This window comes from Rana temporaria, chromosome 9 (genome assembly GCF_905171775.1).
Source record: "Rana temporaria chromosome 9, aRanTem1.1, whole genome shotgun sequence".
NCBI lineage: Eukaryota > Metazoa > Chordata > Amphibia > Anura > Ranidae > Rana > Rana temporaria.
The window spans coordinates 4,211,565-4,230,514 of record NC_053497.1 but is presented as its reverse complement, the minus strand read 5'-3'; the positions used below and the strand labels follow the sequence as shown (position 1 = coordinate 4,230,514).

Below are 18,950 nucleotides of genomic sequence, written 5' to 3'. Positions count from 1 at the left end.
ACTTCTAAACGCTGCACTCTTTATGTAGCGTAATCCTGAGCTCTGCACTCTGTATGTAGCGTTATCCTGAACTCTGTCCATAACACACCCCTGAAAGTGGTTGTAGAGGCAGAAGGTGCATTCTGTGCATTTAAGATAAAAAACCTGTGTGCACCTCTAAAACTAACCTGAGGTCCATCTAGACTCGGCTGTCTCCCCTCCTCATTGGCTGAGACAGCAGTTTGGCGTCATTGGCTCTCACTGCTGTCTGTCAGTCAGTCAGCCAATGGGTTGAGAAGGGGTGGGCGGCGGTTCCGTGTCTCAATGGACACAGAGAACTGCAGCTCGGCTCGGGTGCCCCCAAAAGCAATCTGCTTGCTGCGGGGGCACGCAACAGGAGGAAGGGGCTTATTATTTTTAACAGAAAAAAAATAGACTTTAGTATCACTTAAACTCTGCACTCTGTACGTTGCATAATACTGAGCTCTGCACTCTGTATGTAACACACTCCTGAACTCTGCACTCTGTACACAGCACACTCCTGAAAGTGGTTAAAAAACCCTTACAGACCACTTAGACCTACAGGTAAGTCTGTAGGTGCAGGAAATATCTCCTTCACCTACATGGTTAAGGAGATATTTTCCCCAAAACGGGCACCGATGTCTACGGCGCATGCGCGCCATAGACAACAGCGCATGCGCGCCATAGACAACGGCGCACTGAGCGTGCTCTCACTGCCTGCTCCTGTGTGTATGCGTTGGAGTGACATCATCGCGGCTCCGGCCAGTCTGCTTGGCTCTTCATTGGATGATTGATAGCCATAGGCGTGCGCACAGGGTGTGCCAGGTGTGCCTGGGCACACCCTAATCACAGATTGCACCGAAATATACTGCGTTAAATGTGCACTAAAGCACAGAATAATACAGCATTAAATGGCACATAACAAACCGAAATATACTGTGTTAAACATGCAGTAATGCACAGAAATATACTGCGTTAAACATGCAGTAATGCACAGAAATATACTGCGTTAAACATGCAGTAATGCACAGAAATATACTGCGTTAAACATGCAGTAATGCACAGAAATATACTGCGTTAAACATGCAGTAATGCACAGAAATATACTGCGTTAAACATGCAGTAATGCACATAAATATACTGCGTTAAACATGCAGTAATGCACTGAAATATGCTGCATTAAACTTGTAGTAACGCACAGAAATAGACCCTGATATTTCACCAAAGCTCCCTAACTACTGACACTGTCCACTGCCCTATTGACACCATCCACCGCTCTGCTGACACCATCAGTATACTGTATATACACATGCACACACATGCAAATATATTTGATCTTTGGGGTGCACACCCTAATGCAATAGGCTGCGCACACCTATGTTGATAGCAGAGCAGCCATTGGCTCCCGCTGCTGTCGATCAAATTAATGACGCTGCGCGACTGTGGGGGGGGGGGGGTGCGTTATACACATTTGGCGGCTATGGCCACCACTGTATCACACGGGAGCGCACCCGCAAGCTAACCCCCTTGGGAGAGCGCTTCCCAGAAAGGGGCTTAACTCTTGCGGGGAGGAGCCGAGACAGCCGGCGAGGGACCCCAGAAGACGAGGGTCAAGGCCAATCTGTGCAAAACTAACTGCACAGTGGTGGTATGACATGTTTTGTTATTTAAAGGAAAAAAAACCTTTACTATCCCTTTAAACACTAGGGGGTGATCAAGGGGTTAAGTGTGTCCCAGGGAGGTGTTTCTAACTGTGGGGGGAGGGGACTGACTGGAGGAGGAGTGAGATCGCTGTTCCTGATCACTAGGAACAGCAGATCTCTCTCTACTCCCCTGACAGAACGGGGATCTGTTTGTTTATATTTGACAGATCCCCGTTCTGTCTCTCTGTGGAGCGATCGCAGGTGGCCGGCGGACATCATGGCCGCCGGCCACAGACTCCGGCAACGTGCCGCACGCTCATACTTTAGCTATTAAAGGGACCGCCGTACTGATACGCCGATTTGCGCAGCCGAGCCAACCTGCCGCAGTATAACTCCGGCGGCTGGTCGGAAGTGGCCGATGAAGTTAGAAGCTGATTGGCTACCATGCACAACTGCACCAGATTTTGCACACGCCAGTTTTAGTAATTCAACCCCTAGGCCACATTGCCGGATCCTGGCCCTCTCTCAGCTTTCCCAGAAATAACAAATTTAATGAATGAATGAATGAAAACTTATATAGCGCAACGCATGCGAACTTAATCGCCTCTGGGCGCTAATCAACCAAAGATAACCTTTTAATTATCAATTCTATACATTAAATGTATACCGTATATACTCGAGTATAAGCCGACCTGAATATAAGCCGAGGCACCTAATTGTACCACAAAAAATTGGAAAACGTATTGACTCGAGTATAAGCCTAGGGTGTCCATCTGCATGCCTTACTGTGCCCATGCCTCACTGTGCCCATGACTAGACTGACGTTTAACATGGGAGTCTATGGAAGGGGTGCCCAGCTTTGAAAAATCGGTGCTCCCCAGCCGTAGCTCCCCCGGACAACAAACTTTGCGCACGTGTAGAGGAGAAATGAGGCTACACGTGTGCCAAGTTTGGGGTCCAGGGGACCTACGGCCGGCCGGTACCGGGTCCCCAAATTCACCGGAGAAATTACAGTTTAACATGGGAGTCTATGGAAGGGGTGCCCGGGTTTGAAAAATCGGTGCTCCCCGGGCCGTAAGTCCCCCGGACAACAAACTTTGCACACTTACATAGGAAGAGTGGGACTACAAGTGTGCCACGTTTGGGGTTCATGGGACCTACGACCAGCCAGTACCGGGTCCCCAAAATTACTGGAGAAATTACAGTTTAACATGGAAGTCTATGGAAGGGGTGCCCGGGTTTGAAAAATCGGTGCTCCCCAGCCGTAGTTCCCCCAGACAACAAACTTTGCATACTTGTAGAGGAGAAATGAGGCTACATGTGTGCCATGTTTGGGGTCCAGGGGACCTACGACCGGCTGGTACCGGGTCCCCCAAATCACCGGAGAAATTACAGTTTAACATGGGAGTCTATGGAAGGGGTGCCCGGCTTTGAAAAATCAGTGCTCCCCGGGCCGTAAGTCCCCCGGACAACAAACTTTGCACACTTATATAGAAAGAGTGGGACTACAAGTGTGCCATGTTTGGGGTTCAGAGGACTTACGGCCGGCTGGTACCAGGTCCCCAAGTTCTGGGAGATCATGCGCAAAAAGGTGACTTGAGTATAAGCCGAGGGGGGGCATTTTCAGCACAAAAAAAATGTGCTGAAAAACTCGGCTTATACTCGAGTATATACGGTAATTATTTTTCTTTTGTTCATTACCTAAATTATCAACTACTTGTAACAATTATTGTTGCAAATATGCCTAATGGATTAACTTTTATCATTTAGCTCATTATACAGATTATGAAGCTCCTGTAATACCTTGATTTATCGTTGAGAAGTTTCCTTATGCCGCGTACACACGATCGGAAATTCCGACAAGAAAAGTCCGATGTGAGCGTTTGGTTTAGGAAATTCCTTGACCGTGTGTAGGCTCCATCGGACTTTTTCTGTCGGAATTTCCGACAGCAAAAATTTGGAGAGCTGGTTCTCAAATTTTCCGACGGGAAAAGTTCTTGTCGGAAATTCCGATCGCCTGTATGCAATTCCGACGCTCAAAACACGCTCAATTCTACGCATGCTCGGAATCATTGAACTTTCATTTTTCTCGGCTCGTTGTAGTGTTGTACGTCACCGCGTTCTCGGCTGTCGGAATTTTGTGTGTATGCAACACATTCCGTTAGGGGGAAAAAAAAAATCCACGGTTTTCTTGTCGGAATTTCCGATCGCGTGTACACGGCATTATTCTAGTTTGTTTATCTTGGGCCAGATTCAGGTACATCGGCGTATCTTTGTGCCGGCGTAGCGCATCTCATATGCGCTACGCCGACGTAACATTGAGAGGCAAGCTGAGTATTCACAAAGCACTCGCTCCCATATTTACGCCAGCGTAACGTAAATGGGCCGGCGTAAGCCCGCGTAATTCAAAGTAGGCAGGTAGTGGGAGTGATGTATTGAAATTAACCGTGACCCCATGTAAATAAATGGCCGATCGAACGGCGCATACGTGCGCATGCTCAGAATCACGTCGCATATACTCACTAATATACGACGGCTCAATGCGTACGACGTGAACGTAACTTACGCCCAGCCCCATTCACGTACGACTTACGTAAACAACGTAAAATACGACGGCTGTTCCGACGTTTATACCTTAACATGACTTACCCCAGCTTTATAAGGGGTAAACTTACGCCGGACGTACGCCTTACGTAAACGGCGTAGATTACTGCGACGGGCGTAAGTACGTTTGTGAATCGGCGTATCTTGCTCATTTACATATTCGAGGCGTAAATCGATGGAAACGCCCCTTGCGGCCAGCGTAAATATGCGCCCAAGATACGACGGCGTAGGAGACTTGCGTCGGTCGTAGGAAGCCAAAATTCAGGCGTATCTTGTACTGTGAATACGGCGCACAGATACGACGGCGCATCCTAGAACTTACGCGGCGTATCAACAGATACGTCGGCGTAAGTTCTCTCTGAATCTGGCCCCTTATATTTATTTAAAACCTGTACTGATAGCATGTACTGTATTCTTCTCAATAAAATATTTGACAAAGTAAATCATCCCCCCGTGTTGTCACAGATGCTGCCGCTTTCCATCGGTCAAAACAAAAACTCCCGAAACTCCTCATCGAATGAAAAATGCGCATTTGGGGAGAAAAACGTGCAAAAAAAGCCTTGAAATCGGTGAACGGTGGCTTAAATTTGTAGTTGAACTCGATGCCACCCAACAGACAAAGGTGTTAATCATTGAAAGAGCGGTGGCTATATTGACCGGTTAGGTTTTTGTTTTTTTTATCTGCCCGGAATAGTCTACGAATTAGCGGAAGCGTTGGCACGACATGCGGGCAGGGTTTCGAATGACGTTGCTTTTGTGCCAAGTTATTCCTGTGTGGTGGTTGGCTTGTCAGAGGTTAATTGCATTGTAGCGACACTTGGGAGTCTTTCTCCGGGTTGAGGCCACAGTTGTCCACATTCTGTCTCCAGCTCTCGGTTCAGGTATTGCCGGGTCCTCCTTTTCCCTCTTCTGCCCCTCTCTCCACCCTCGTACCTCCATGCTTTTCTCCATTACCCCTCCTTAACTCTCCTCCTCCTCCTCCTCGTTGGCTTTTATTGTGTTCTCTCTTCAGGTGTTGGGTTTTTATTTTATTTTTATTTTTTTGGTGGTTGCTCCTCACCAAACAGAAGGTCCTTGTCTTCTTCTGGTTCTCCTCGCACTCTCTCCCTCTCGTGTGAATTCAAGGATCAGGTAGTTTTGTTCTGTCCTTTTTTTTCCTTCAACGTTCTCTCCTCCCTCATACCTCTAGCTGTGTTGGCCCTCCCTCTGTGCTTACTCTTATTCGCTCTTTTTCGTTCCCCCCCCTCTTCCTCCTTCCCATTTCTGTCTTCTTCTCTTGTCCCTCTCTTTCTTCCTCCCTCCCTCCCAAGTCTCCAGTGTGTCTCTCCCCTTCTCTCCTTCACACTTCAACAGAATTGAAAGTGGAGCTGTCAGGTTCTGTCACAGTGGAGCCTCCCTCGTACTGTGGTGGCACTTTTGTTAGACTTACGTCTGTCACTTTCCCACCCGACCACCACCGCCGCCGCCGCCGATGTCCCTTTTGCTCCGAGAACTGTAAAGAAAGCCATCGGCTGGCCCGGAATTCTGGGACTGCAATCACCTGCAACACTGTCACCATTGTTTTGATGCAAACGTCCTCCCACACCTACCTGTCAGACCTGTGATTTCCTCACCCAACTCGTCTCCCAACTTATTGGTGGACCGCCGTCTTTTCTCTCTACCTGCCGACACCTGTACCTTTTTTTTTTTTTTTCTTTTTTTTACCTGTGCAAGGGTTCGTCTGCTGGTTCGAATGTCGCCTTCGCTGGCTATGCATCCTTCCCGTAATGTATGGATCCAGGTGGTGCAAAGTCATATCAGCTGATTGGGGTTGCCTTCATCCTCTTACCTTTTCACACCTTCGTTTGCAAGCCCAGAAAAGGTAAGTACCGGGTTGCATGTTAGGCATGGATCAAGTTTGTTAAAGTGGAGGTTTACCCGAAAAGGGTAATCGGGTAGTTTTTTTTTAAATCGAAGCAGTACTTACCGTTTTAGAGAGCGATGTTCTCCGCCGCTTCCGGGTAAGGGCTGCGGGACTGGGCGTTCCTATTTGATTGACAGGCTTCCGACGGTCGCATACATCGCGTCACGAAGTAGCCAAACGTCGGTGCGCAGGCGCTGTATAGAGCCGCACCGACGTCCGGCTACTTTCGGCTACTCGTGACGCGATGTATGCGACCGTCGGAAGCCTGTCAATCAAATAGGAACGCCCAGTCCCGAAGACCATACCCGGAAGCGGCAGAGAAGATCGCTCTCTAAAACGGTAAGTACTGCTTCGATTTAAAAAAAAATGACCCGATTCCCCTTCACAAAATGAGCCTCAATCTAATGTTAAAAAAAAAAATTCGGGTGAACTCCCGCTTTAAAGTTTCATTACGATTTACTAAAACTGGAGCGTGCAAAATCTGTGCGTGGTAGCCAATCAGCTTCCTACTTCAGCTTGTTCAACTAAAGCCAGAGGCCATGCATGTGTCAAATTCCAAACAAACTTTTCTTTCCAAAATCGTGATTAATGCCGCGATTACACGTTCGGAAATTCCGACAAGAAATGTCCGATGTGAGCTTTTGGTTCGGAAATTCCGACAGTGTGTAGGCTCCATTCGACATTTTCCGACAACAACAAAAGATTCAGAGCAGGTTCTCTATTTTTCAGACGGAAAAAATAACTATCGTCTGTAGCAATTCCGACGCGCAAAATTCCGACATCTCGGAAACGTTGAACTTTAATTTTCTCGGCTTGTCGTAGTGTTGTACGTCACCGCGTTCTTGACGGTCGAAAGTTCAGAGAACTTTTTTGTGACCGTGCGTATGCAAGCCAAGCTTAAGCGGAATTACGTCGGGGGGAAAAAAAAAACATCCAAGGTTTTTCCGACGGAAAATCCGACCGTGTGTACGCGGCATAAGATTTACTAAAACTGGAGCGTGCAAAATCTGGTGCAGCTGTGCGTGGTAGCCAATCGGCTTCCTACTTCAGCTTGTTCAACTAAAGCCAGAGGCCATACAATGGGGTCAAATTCCAAACACATTTTCTTTCCAAAACCGTGATTATGAATTTATTGTTTTAAAAATTTCGAGGGGCCGCAGCAACGGCCGATTCTCATGCGGGTTTGAGTAATTGGGTATGTTGGAATTTTTTTGAAAAACCAACAGATTTCTAATCAACGATGGGAGAATCGTGCGAGAACTATAATCGAAAAAGGAATGCGCATGAGATGTGACCTGGAAAGGAAAAGAGGATTCCCGGCCACAACATTTTATTTTCTGTAACAACTTGGGGGGGGGGGGGGGGGGGATTTGAAAGCTTGGTTGGTCGAATTTTAAAAATCAATGGTGGCACCAAAACTCGTGAAATTTCTCAATTTCGATAAGCTTTCTATGCACAGCTGCGCCAGATTTTGCACTCTCCAGTTTTAGTAAATCCCCCCCCCCCCCCACCCCTAAAGTGTTTTTAATTTTATGGGGTTACAACTTTTTGTTGTTTTTTTGCTTTATTTACGTAGGCACTTAATATTAACTGTTGTCGTAAAATCCAACCGTGTAGGCTCCATCGGACATTTGCCGTCGGAATTTCCGACAACAAATGTTTGAGAGCTGGTTCTCCAATTTTTCCCGACAACAAAAGTTCTTGTCGGAAAACTCTGATCGTCTGTATGCCAATTCCGACGCACAAAAAATCCTTACGCATGCTCGGAATCAATTCGACGCATGCTCAGAATGATTGAACTTCATTTTTCTCGGCTCGTCATAGTGTTGTACGTCACGGGCGTTCTTGACGTTCGGAATTTCCGACAACATTTGTGTGACCGTGTGTACGCCAAGACAAGTTTGACCGAACAATCCGTCGGGGGGGAAAAAAATCCACGGTTTTGTTGTCGGAATGTCCGATCGTTTGTACGCGGCATTGTTCTTCAAATGTGCTCAGTTTCCCTTCTTCTCTACAAAATTTGCTCAGTTTCCCACATTTGCTCAGTTTCCCTACTTCTCTACAAAATTTGCTCAGTTTCCCTGCTTCTCTACAAAATGTTCTCAGTTTCCCTACTTCTCTACAAAATGTTCTCCATTTCCCTGCTTCTCTACAAAATGTTCTCAGTTTCCCTGCTTCTCTACAAAATTTGCTCAGTTTCCCTACTTCTCTACAAAATTTGCTCAGTTTCCCACATTTGCTCAGTTTCCCTACTTCTCTACAAAATTTGCTCAGTTTCCCACATTTGCTCAGTTTCCCTGCTTCTCTACAAAATTTGCCCAGTTTCCCTGCTTCTCTACAAAATTTGCCCAGTTTCCCTGCTTCTCTACAAAATGTTCTCCGTTTCCCTGCTTCTCTACAAAATGTTCTCAGTTTCCCTGCTTCTCTGCAAAATTTGCTCAGTTTCCCTACTTCTCTACAAAATTTGCTCAGTTTCCCACATTTGCTCAGTTTCCCTTCTTCTCTACAAAATTTGCTCAGTTTCCCACATTTGCTCAGTTTCCCTGCTTCTCTACAAAATTTGCCCAGTTTCCCTGCTTCTCTACAAAATTTGCCCAGTTTCCCTGCTTCTCTACAAAATTTGCCCAGTTTCCCTACTTCTCTACAAAATGTGCTCCGTTTCCCTACTTCTCTACAAAATGTTCTCAGTTTCCCTACTTCTCTACAAAATGTTCTCAGTTTCCCTACTTCTCTACAAAATGTTCTCAGTTTCCCTACTTCTCTACAAAATGTTCTCAGTTTCCCTGCTTCTCTACAAAATTTGCTCCGTTTCCCTGCTTCTCTACAAAATGTTCTCAGTTTCCCTACTTTTCTACAAAATTTGCTCCGTTTCCCTACTTCTCTACAAAATTTGCTCAGTTTCCCTGCTTCTCTACAAAATGTGCTCAGTTTCCCTACTTCTCTACAAAATTTGCTCAGTTTCCCTGCTTCTCTACAAAATTTGCTCAGGACAATGAAATAATGATTGTTGCAAATGGTACAGGGACGCCTCACTTCTTCCTTTATGCCTTTTATGGCTTTTGAATTATCCATGGGGGGTTGATTTACTAAAACTGGAGAGTGCAAAATCTGGTGCAGCTGTGCATGGTAGCCAATCGGCTTCTAACTTCCGCTTGTACAATTAAGCATTGCATTGGTTTCTTTGCAGCACCAGATTTTGCACTTTCCAGTTTTAGTAAATCAACCCCCATAGTGTCCATTTATAAAGGGTATTTTTATTTACTTTTTTTTTTTACGTTTCTATGCAAAGCTGCACCAGATTTTTTTGCACACTTCGGTTTTAGTAAATCCCCCCCCCCCCTTTAGGCCCCATGTAAATTGCTGCTGCTGCTAAACGGACGTTCAGCCTAGGTTCACACTGCTGCGAATTCAAAATCGCGGTAAAATGCGCGATTTTACCGCGATTTCGCAGCAATTTCGAAATCGCAGATGCGGCGTCGCACTGATTAGGACAGTGTAAGGGACATTCTTCTAATGCAGCATAGACCTGTAGTATTATAGTGTAGATGGCTATGTGTTTATTCCCCTGCACCATGGTGACCCTTTCATGTTTGGGAATTATTGCCTCCTAGGAAAAACCCATCCTGGCTGAGATCTGCTCAGCGATGGTGAGGAACCCAAAGCCATCAAGTCTAGTTAATCCTCTACGTCTATGGTGACTTCTTGGATTGAGCTTTATGGCTTTCTTTTATTCTTTGGGTTCCTCCAGAGGTTGCATTCTTCTCACTGATCACCAATGTAAGGGACATTCTTCCCACTGATCACCAATGTAAGGGACATTCTTCCCACTGATCACCAATGTAAGGGACATTCTTCTCACTGATCACCAATGTAAGGGACATTCTTCCCACTGATCACCAATGTAAGGGACATTCTTCCCACTGATCACCAATGTAAGGGACATTCTTCCCACTGATCACCAATGTAAGGGACATTCTTCTCACTGATCACCAATGTAAGGAACATTCTTCTCACTGATCACCAATGTAAGGAACATTCTTCTCACTGATCACCAATGTAAGGGACATTCTTCTCACTGATCACCAATGTAAGGGACATTCTTCCCACTGATCACCAATGTAAGGGACATTCTTCCCACTGATCACCAATGTAAGGGACATTCTTCTCACTGATCACCAATGTAAGGGACATTCTTCCCACTGATCACCAATGTAAGGGACATTCTTCTCACTGATCACCAATGTAAGGGACATTCTTCTCACTGATCACCAATGTAAGGGACATTCTTCCCACTGATCACCAATGTAAGGGACATTCTTCCCACTGATCACCAATGTAAGGGACATTCTTCTCACTGATCACCAATGTAAGGGACATTCTTCCCACTGATCACCAATGTAAGGGACATTCTTCTCACTGATCACCAATGTAAGGGACATTCTTCTCACTGATCACCAATGTAAGGGACATTCTTCTCACTGATCACCAATGTAAGGAACATTCTTCCCACTGATCACCAATGTAAGGGACATTCTTCTCACTGATCACCAATGTAAGGAACATTCTTCCCACTGATCACCAATGTAAGGGACATTCTTCTCACTGATCACCAATGTAAGAAACATTCTTCTCACTGATCACCAATGTAAGGGACATTCTTCCCACTGATCACCAATGTAAGGAACATTCTTCTCACTGATCACCAATGTAAGGGACATTCTTCTCACTGATCACCAATGTAAGGGACATTCTTCCCACTGATCACCAATGTAAGGAACATTCTTCCCACTGATCACCAATGTAAGGGACATTCTTCCCACTGATCACCAATGTAAGGGACATTCTTCTCACTGATCACCAATGTAAGGAACATTCTTCCCACTGATCACCAATGTAAGGGACATTCTTCCCACTGATCACCAATGTAAGGAACATTCTTCCCACTGATCACCAATGTAAGGGACATTCTTCTCACTGATCACCAATGTAAGAAACATTCTTCTCACTGATCACCAATGTAAGGGACATTCTTCCCACTGATCACCAATGTAAGGAACATTCTTCCCACTGATCACCAATGTAAGGAACATTCTTCCCACTGATCACCAATGTAAGGAACATTCTTCTCACTGATCACCAATGTAAGGAACATTCTTCTCACTGATCACCAATGTAAGGGACATTCTTCTCACTGATCACCAATGTAAGAGACATTCTTCCCACTGATCACCAATGTAAGGGACATTCTTCCCACTGATCACCAATGTAAGGGACATTCTTCTCACTGATCACCAATGTAAGGGACATTCTTCCCACTGATCACCAATGTAAGGGACATTCTTCCCACTGATCACCAATGTAAGGAACATTCTTCTCACTGATCACCAATGTAAGGAACATTCTTCTCACTGATCACCAATGTAAGGGACATTCTTCTCACTGATCACCAATGTAAGGGACATTCTTCTCACTGATCACCAATGTAAAGGAACATTCTTCCCACTGATCACCAATGTAAGGGACATTCTTCCCACTGATCACCAATGTAAGGGACATTCTTCTCACTGATCACCAATGTAAGGAACATTCTTCTCACTGATCACCACACAATGAGTTGTAAATCTAGTAATTTTTATACAGGGGGTTCCCTGAGACTGGAAAGTTATTTCGAAGGTTTCCTCTGTGTTGAAAAGGTTGGTGTAAATCATTTTTTTTAAAATACGAAAGTCCTGCTACGTAAATTTCTTTTCAATTTTTCCATCCACTAATATTCAGTGCTTTGTTCCTTGTTTACGGTTGCTGTGCTGGCATTGCTTGTATTCGCGTGTTCTCTCGTAGAACGCGGTACGGAAGCTACTCAACTGCTCTTTTCTTTCTCTCCCCGCTGGCGGTGTCTCCATTCACACCCTATCACCGTGTCATACTCTTGACTTGTCCTTCTCTCACCTTTTGTAGTTGACAAGTACAAGTCTCCACCCTGTCTAGTCATCCCGAAGCTTTGCTCTTCAACCTCGTCCCTCCATCCTCCTCTTCTCACGTTCTCTCTCCTTCACTCTATCCCTTTCTTTTTTCCCCCCCTTGCCCGTTCTATTCTGCCTTCCAGCACGTTCTTCCGCTCGCCCTCCCATACCAACCCTAAGTTTGGAGGGGGGAAAAGAACACAAGCCATTCGGTATCTAGTGCCTGGTACGAGGTGTCCCGGGTCTGAGAGGTGGTGGTTGCTCTCTTCTTGTACACCAAGCTGAGAAAAGCCAAACTGACAGATCGGCATTCTTCCTTTTTTCGAAAAGCCTGAAATGGTTCCTCTGCCAAAAAAAGAGAGAGAGCGCAATTAGACTCTTAACCCTTAGTCATCTGGGCAGACGTTAACCCCGCGACGCTTCTTGAGTGATTTCCAGTTTTCAGCTTTTAAAATCCTTAAAACAATGGGCATCAAGTAATCCCCTCCCCCTCCCAAACAATCGTTCTTGTACTTCATAGACCGAACGTGTTTCTGCATCGGCGTGTTGCAAACACTTAGGTAGATTCAGGTAGAATGGATTATCTTTAGGTCGGCCTAGCCTAGCCTGTTTAGGCTACACCGCCGTAAATTACTTAGGCTAGTAGTGATTTTCAATCTACTTACCTGCTAATCTACGGCGGCGTAGCCTCAAACGAGCGGGCGTAAGGGCGCCTAATTCAAATGACTTGGAGGGGGGCGTGTATCATGGTAATGAGGCTTGACCTCACGTTTTTTGACGTTTTTTTACACTGCGCATGCGCCGGGCGCCTACACTTCCCAGGGCGCATTGCGGCTAAGTACGCCGTACGGGCCTATTGATTTCGACGTGGACGTAAACGACGTAACTCCCGATTCGCGGACGACTTACGCAAACGACGTAAAAAAATCCGAACCTCGCGGCGGGAACGGCGGCCATACTTTAACATTGTTATTCCACCTCATAGGTGGAATAACTTTAGGCCGCCTAAGGCCTTATGGAAACAACGTTAATCGACTGCGGCGGGCTGGCGTACGTTCGGGAATCGGCGTACAAGCTCATTTACATAATATGCGCCGGCCGCAATGGAAGCACCACCTAGCGGCCATCCGAAAAATTGCAAGCTAAGATAGAACGGCGCAAGCCGTCCTATCTTAGCTTTGTTTAAGCGTATCTCTGTTTGAGCATACGCTTAAATATACGGCGGCGTAGATTCGGAGTTAGGTCGGCTTATCTACTGATAAGCCGGCCTAACTCTTTGTGAATCTACCTAAATATGGGCCGGATTCAGAAAGGAGTTACGTCGGCGTGTCTCGAGATACGCCGTCGTAACTCCGAATGCGGGCCGTCGCATCTCGGCGCCTGATTCATAGAATCAGATACGCCTCAATGTTGCCTAGATACGAGCGGCGTAAGTCTCCTACGCCGTCGTATCTTGGGATATGCATATTTACGCTGGCCGCTAGGGGCGCTTCCGTATATTTCCGCATAGAATATGCAAATTAGCAAAATACGCCGATTCACAAACGTACTTGCGCCCGGCGTATTAAAATACGCTGTTTACGTAAGGCGTCGGACCGGCGTAAAGTTACCCCTCATAAAGCAGGGGTAAGTCATGTTAAGGTATGGACGTCGAAAAACGTGCGAACAGCGTCGTATTTTACGTCGTTTGCGTAAGTCGTCCGTGAATGGGGCTGGGCGTAGGTTACGTTCACGTCTTCTAAGTATTGAGCGGGCGTAATTTACTTTGAAAATTCGACGTGATACTGAGCATGCGCGCGCATGCGCCGTTTGAAAAGAGCGTCATTTACGTGGGGTGACGAAACATTTTACATACAACACGCCCCCTACCAGCCTAGTTTGAATTAGGCGGGCTTACGCCGTGTCAGATACACTACGCCGCCGTAACTTAGAGCGCAAATTGTTTCTGAATACGGGACCTGCCGCTCTAAGTTACGGCGGCGTAGTGTATGTGAGATAACGCTACGCCCGCCTAAAGATAGGCATTTCTTTCTGAATCCGGGCCTATGAGTAGTATGCGGTCTTACTCATAGTACCAAAACATTGGCAATCATTGCTTTAACCACTTCAGCACCCGGACCATTATGCAGGTCAATGACCGGGGCCCCTTTTTGCGAATTCGGGCACTGCGTCGTTTTAACTGACAATTGCGCGGTCGTGCGACGCGGCTCCCAAACAAAATTGGCTTCCTTTTTTTTTTTTTTACAAATCGAGCTTTCTTTTGGTGGTATTTGATCACCTCTGCAGGTTTTTATTTTTTGCGCTATAAACAAAAATAGAGCGACAATTTAAAAAAAAAATTATATTTTTTTACTTTTTCCTATGATAAATAAATATTTTTTTCCTCAGTTTAGGCCGATACGTATTCTGCTACATATTTTTCGTAAAAAAAAAATCGCAATAAGCGTTTATTGATTCGTTTGCGCAAAAGTTATAGCATCTACAAAATAGGGGATAGTTTTATGGCATTTTAATAATTTTTTTCTTTTTTTTACTAGTAATGGCGGCGATCATCGATTTTTATCGGTACTGCGACCTTATGGCGGACACTTAGGACACTGGCACATTTTTGGGACCATTGGCATTTTTATAGCGATCAGTGCTATAAAAAAGCATTGACTACAGTAAAAATGTCACTGGCAGGGAAGGGGTTAACACTAGGGGGCGAGGAAGGGGTTAATTATGTTCCCTAGGTGTGTTCTAACTGAAGGGGGGCTGGGACTGACTAAGGGAAATGACTGATCGCTGACGGACGATCAGTCATTTCTTCCCCTGACAGGACCGGGAGCTGTGTGTTTACATACACAACTCCCGGTTCTCGCTCTGTAACGAGCGATCGCGGGTGCCCGGCGGTGATTGCGCCCACCAGGCACGCGCGTCGGCACCAGGGGCGAGCCCCTAATGGCTGAAATGCGAAATGACGTAATTTTACGCGATTTTGCGGATTTACGATGGAATAAAATCCGACGGAATTTTCCGTCGGAATTCCCATGAAGCTGACTTTGAACTTGGACGGTCGGACTAAATTCCGACCGTCCAAAACGCGGTGACGTAAAAACGCTACAACGAGCCGAGAAAAATGAAGTTCAATGCTTCCGAGCATGCGTCGACTTGATTCTGAGCATGCGTGGGGGTTTTTTTTCCGATGGAGTTCCACACAGACGATCTGAATTTTCTAATGTTTTTTTTTTTCCATCTGAAAAATTTAAAACGTTCTATTTTTTTACACCGAAGGAAAAAAAACGATCGTGCGTACACGGCATCACAAGCATGACTCTCACAGGCAGAGAAATTATGGGACTTGTAGTTCTGCAACAGCTGGAGGGCCACCAGTTTGAGACCCCCCCCCCCCCTGCTTTAAAGGTTTACAAATGCCCGTCACTGGTGATTTATTTAAATTGGCCACGGTTGCCACCTTTTTCTGGTTATTTCAGCTTTCCTGGTTATTTACGCTCTTTTTTTTTTTTTCATGATTGCCAGTTTTCCTGGTTATTTAATTTTTTTCCATGTTTGCCAGCTTTTATGGTTATTTCAGCTTTTTGCATGTTTGCCAGCTTTTATGGTTTTATCCGCTTGCTCCATGCACACTGGACGCTAAAATAATGTTTTAAAAACAGCAGCAGCTTTGCAGTGAAACTTTCAAAGTTTTTTTTAAAGTTTTTGCAATAGCGTTTATTAGTGTTTTTTAGCGTTTTTGGTAAACCACAGTTTTGAGCGTTTATCGACGTTTATCAGCGTTTGGCATTTTTTATGGTCAGAAAAACGACTCCTGAACGCGATTTGGGAATGAGCTGATGGAAGTGGTAGAAGATTAGTTTGAGAAGTCATAGACTTCCCTGAAGAGATGAGTTTTCAGGGATCGCCTGAAGGAAGCCAAGAGTAAGGGATAGCCGGACAGGTTGAGGTAGCGAGTTCCAGAGGATGGAAGAGGCTCTGGAGAAATCCTAGAGACGAGCATTGGGAGGAGGAGACGAGAGAGCTTTGACAGTAGGAGGTCTTGAGAAAAGCTGGAGAGGACGGTTTGGGAGATGTTTGGAGACAAGATCGGTGATGTAGCTCGGGGCAGAGTTGTGGATGGCTTTGTAGGTTGTGGTTGGTATTTTTGAATTTAATTTGCTGGCCCAGCTTTCCTGTCTTTACAAAAGGTTGTAACTGTGGGGGGAATGAGCTGATGGAAGTGGTAGAAGATTAGTTTGAGACGTGATAGGCTTCCCTGAAGAGATGAGTTTTCAGGGATCGCCTGAAGGAAGCAAGAGTAGGTGGATAGCCGGGGACAGGTTGAGATAGCGAGTTCCAGAGGATGGGAGAGGCTCTGGAGAAATCCTGGAGACGTCGAGCATGGGAGGAGGAGACGTGAGAGCTATGACAGTAGGAGGTCTTGAGAAGAGCCGGAGAGGACGGTCTGGGAGATGTTTGGAGACAAGATCGGTGATGTAGCTTGGGGCAGAGTTGTGGATGGCTTTGTAAGTTGTGGTTATTTTAGCTTTTTTCGTGATTGCCAGCTTTTATGGTTATTTCCACTTTTTCCGTGATTGCCAGATTTCCTGGTTATTTCCACCTTTTTCATGATTGCCAGCTTTCCTGGTTATTTCCACTTTTTTTGTGATTGCCAGCTTTCCTGGTTATTTCCACTTTTTTCGTGATTGCCAGCTTTTATGGTTATTTTAGCTTTTTTTTCGTGATTGCCAGCTTTTATGGTTATTTCCACTTTTTCCGTGATTGCCAGCTTTCCTGGTTATTTCCACTTTTTTCGTGATTGCCAGCTTTTATGGTTATTTTAGCTTTTTTTTCGTGATTGCCAGCTTTTATGGTTATTTCCACTTTTTCCGTGATTGCCAGCTTTCCTGGTTATTTTAGCTTTTTTCGTGATTGCCAGCTTTTATGGTTATTTTAGCTTTTTTCGTGATTGCCAGCTTTTATGGTTATTTTAGCTTTTTTTCGTGATTGCCAGCTTTCCTGGTTATTTGCCTGCAAACAATCTGGACCATCCAGTGACCTTTCCTTCACTCCACATACAACTGCTAATCAATTGTAGTAAATTGTACAAACATGGCTGTAGATTGTCTTGGCTTATCAGCAAAGTACAATGGGCAATCGTCTGAAGCCTGTATGTTTTGACAATCTAGGTGCTACAAGCATTATTTGTTTCCTCAGGCTGGCGTTTTGGTGTTACGATTTTGTGTGAAGCTCCTTCGTACGATGCTCTGTTTCTTTAAATAAGAAAAAAAAAAGCTTATTGTGGATTAAATATTGGAGCGGCGGAATGCCACGTGTTTTGTAAGGCAAAGAGCAATGTTTTAAAGCGCAGTCATTCTTGGCAGCCAATCAAAAAAAATCATCTGCCCCGAAACTGTTTAAAAAGTCAAATCTGATTGGTGGAATGCAGAAGGGTTGGCGAGAAGAGGGAAGAGGGGGAAAATGCCTCCTTTTGTCACTCTTCTTTTTTTTTTGACAAATGAGGTTTGGCACTGATGGGGCTTCCTACAATGCGGCACGTACATAGACAAAACACCAGTGCATGGCTTTTGTGCCTAGGTTCAGTATTTTCTGCAGGTCCGTGTAAACAACTTCCAAGTTTTGCTACCGTTTTTTGAGCAAAAAAGAAAAGAAACGGAAGCAACCATCTTTTAAAAAAATTAAAGGTGAAACATCTTTGTTAATATAAGTTCTTCTGTATACTTCTATAATTGTAACAACCGCAGTGGTGCCATATTTCCACCCAACTTGAAGCGGACCTTCACTCAGTAAAGACACTTTTTATCCCTACAGTCCTCTCCCTCCCTGCAATCCACTTCTGAAGCCTCCTAGGATGTCACATATCCCAGGAGGCATCCGCCTCAACCCAGTGACCCAGAGGAGGCTGGACCTTGTGGTGCTTCATCGGGGGGGGGGGGGGGGGGTCTGCTGCCTGATCAAGGAAGAGACAGCCAGCTCCCAACGACATCAGAAAGGAAGATGTCAGCATGGGACCTGGTTGGCAGCGCCAAAGTGCTAGATGAACCTAGAGGAACTTGCACCTGGTGGCATGTCATCAGTGGGCTGGCTGCAAGGACTCAGAAGACACAGCTGGCTCACAACGACATCAGAAAGGAAGATGTCAGCATGGGACCTGGTTGGCAGCGCCAAAGCGGTAGATGAACCTAGAGGAGCTTGCACCTGGTGGCATGTCATCAGTGGGCTGGCTGCAAGGACCCAGAAGACACAGCTGGCTTACAACGACATCAGAAAGGAAGATGTCCACATAGGACCTGGTTGGCAGCATCGGAGCTGTAGATGGACCTGGAGGAGCTTGCACCTGGTGGCATGTCATCAGTGGGCTAGCTGCAAGGACCCAGAAGACACAGCTGGCTCACGACAACATCAGAAAGGAAGATGTCCACATGGGATCTGGTTGGCAGCGTCTGAGTTGTAGATGGACCCTGAGGAGCTTGCACCTGGTGGCATGTCATCAGTGGGCTGGCTGCAAGGACCCAGAAGATATAGCTGGCTCACGACGACATCAGAAAGGAAGATGTCCACATGGGACCTGGTTGGCAGGGCCAAAGCGGTAAATGAACCTGGAGGAGCTTGCACTTGGTGGCATGTCATCAGTGAGCTGGCTGCAAGGACCCAGAAGACACAGCTGGCTCGCAATGACATCAGAAAGGAAGATCGCAGCACGGGATGTGGTGTGAATTACTGGAGTGCCGGGTGGACCTGGTGGTGCATTATCAGGGGTCTGGCTGCCTGATGTAGGAAAAGACAGCCACCCCCCAACGACACCAGAAAGGAAGATGGCAGCCTGGGACCTGGTGTGCAGCG

The 18,950-nt window shown here is 45.9% G+C and overlaps 1 protein-coding gene across 4 annotated transcripts in view; it reads left to right on the top strand.

Annotated features, from left to right (window-relative positions):
* Positions 1-18,950, top strand: part of LOC120913030 (semaphorin-3F-like) — a 185,424-nt gene that overhangs the window by 21,206 nt on the left and 145,268 nt on the right. The window contains exon 1 of one of the 4 annotated variants that reach the window (XM_040322702.1): positions 5,177-5,378. The exons of 1 other annotated variant lie outside the window; for it this stretch is intronic. The gene's annotated coding sequence lies outside the window, so the exon portion shown is untranslated. Of the gene's footprint in view, positions 1-5,176; positions 5,379-5,403; positions 6,109-18,950 lie in introns of those variants that run through there. 2 more of the 4 variants (XM_040322699.1, XM_040322703.1) reach the window with 2 other exon arrangements.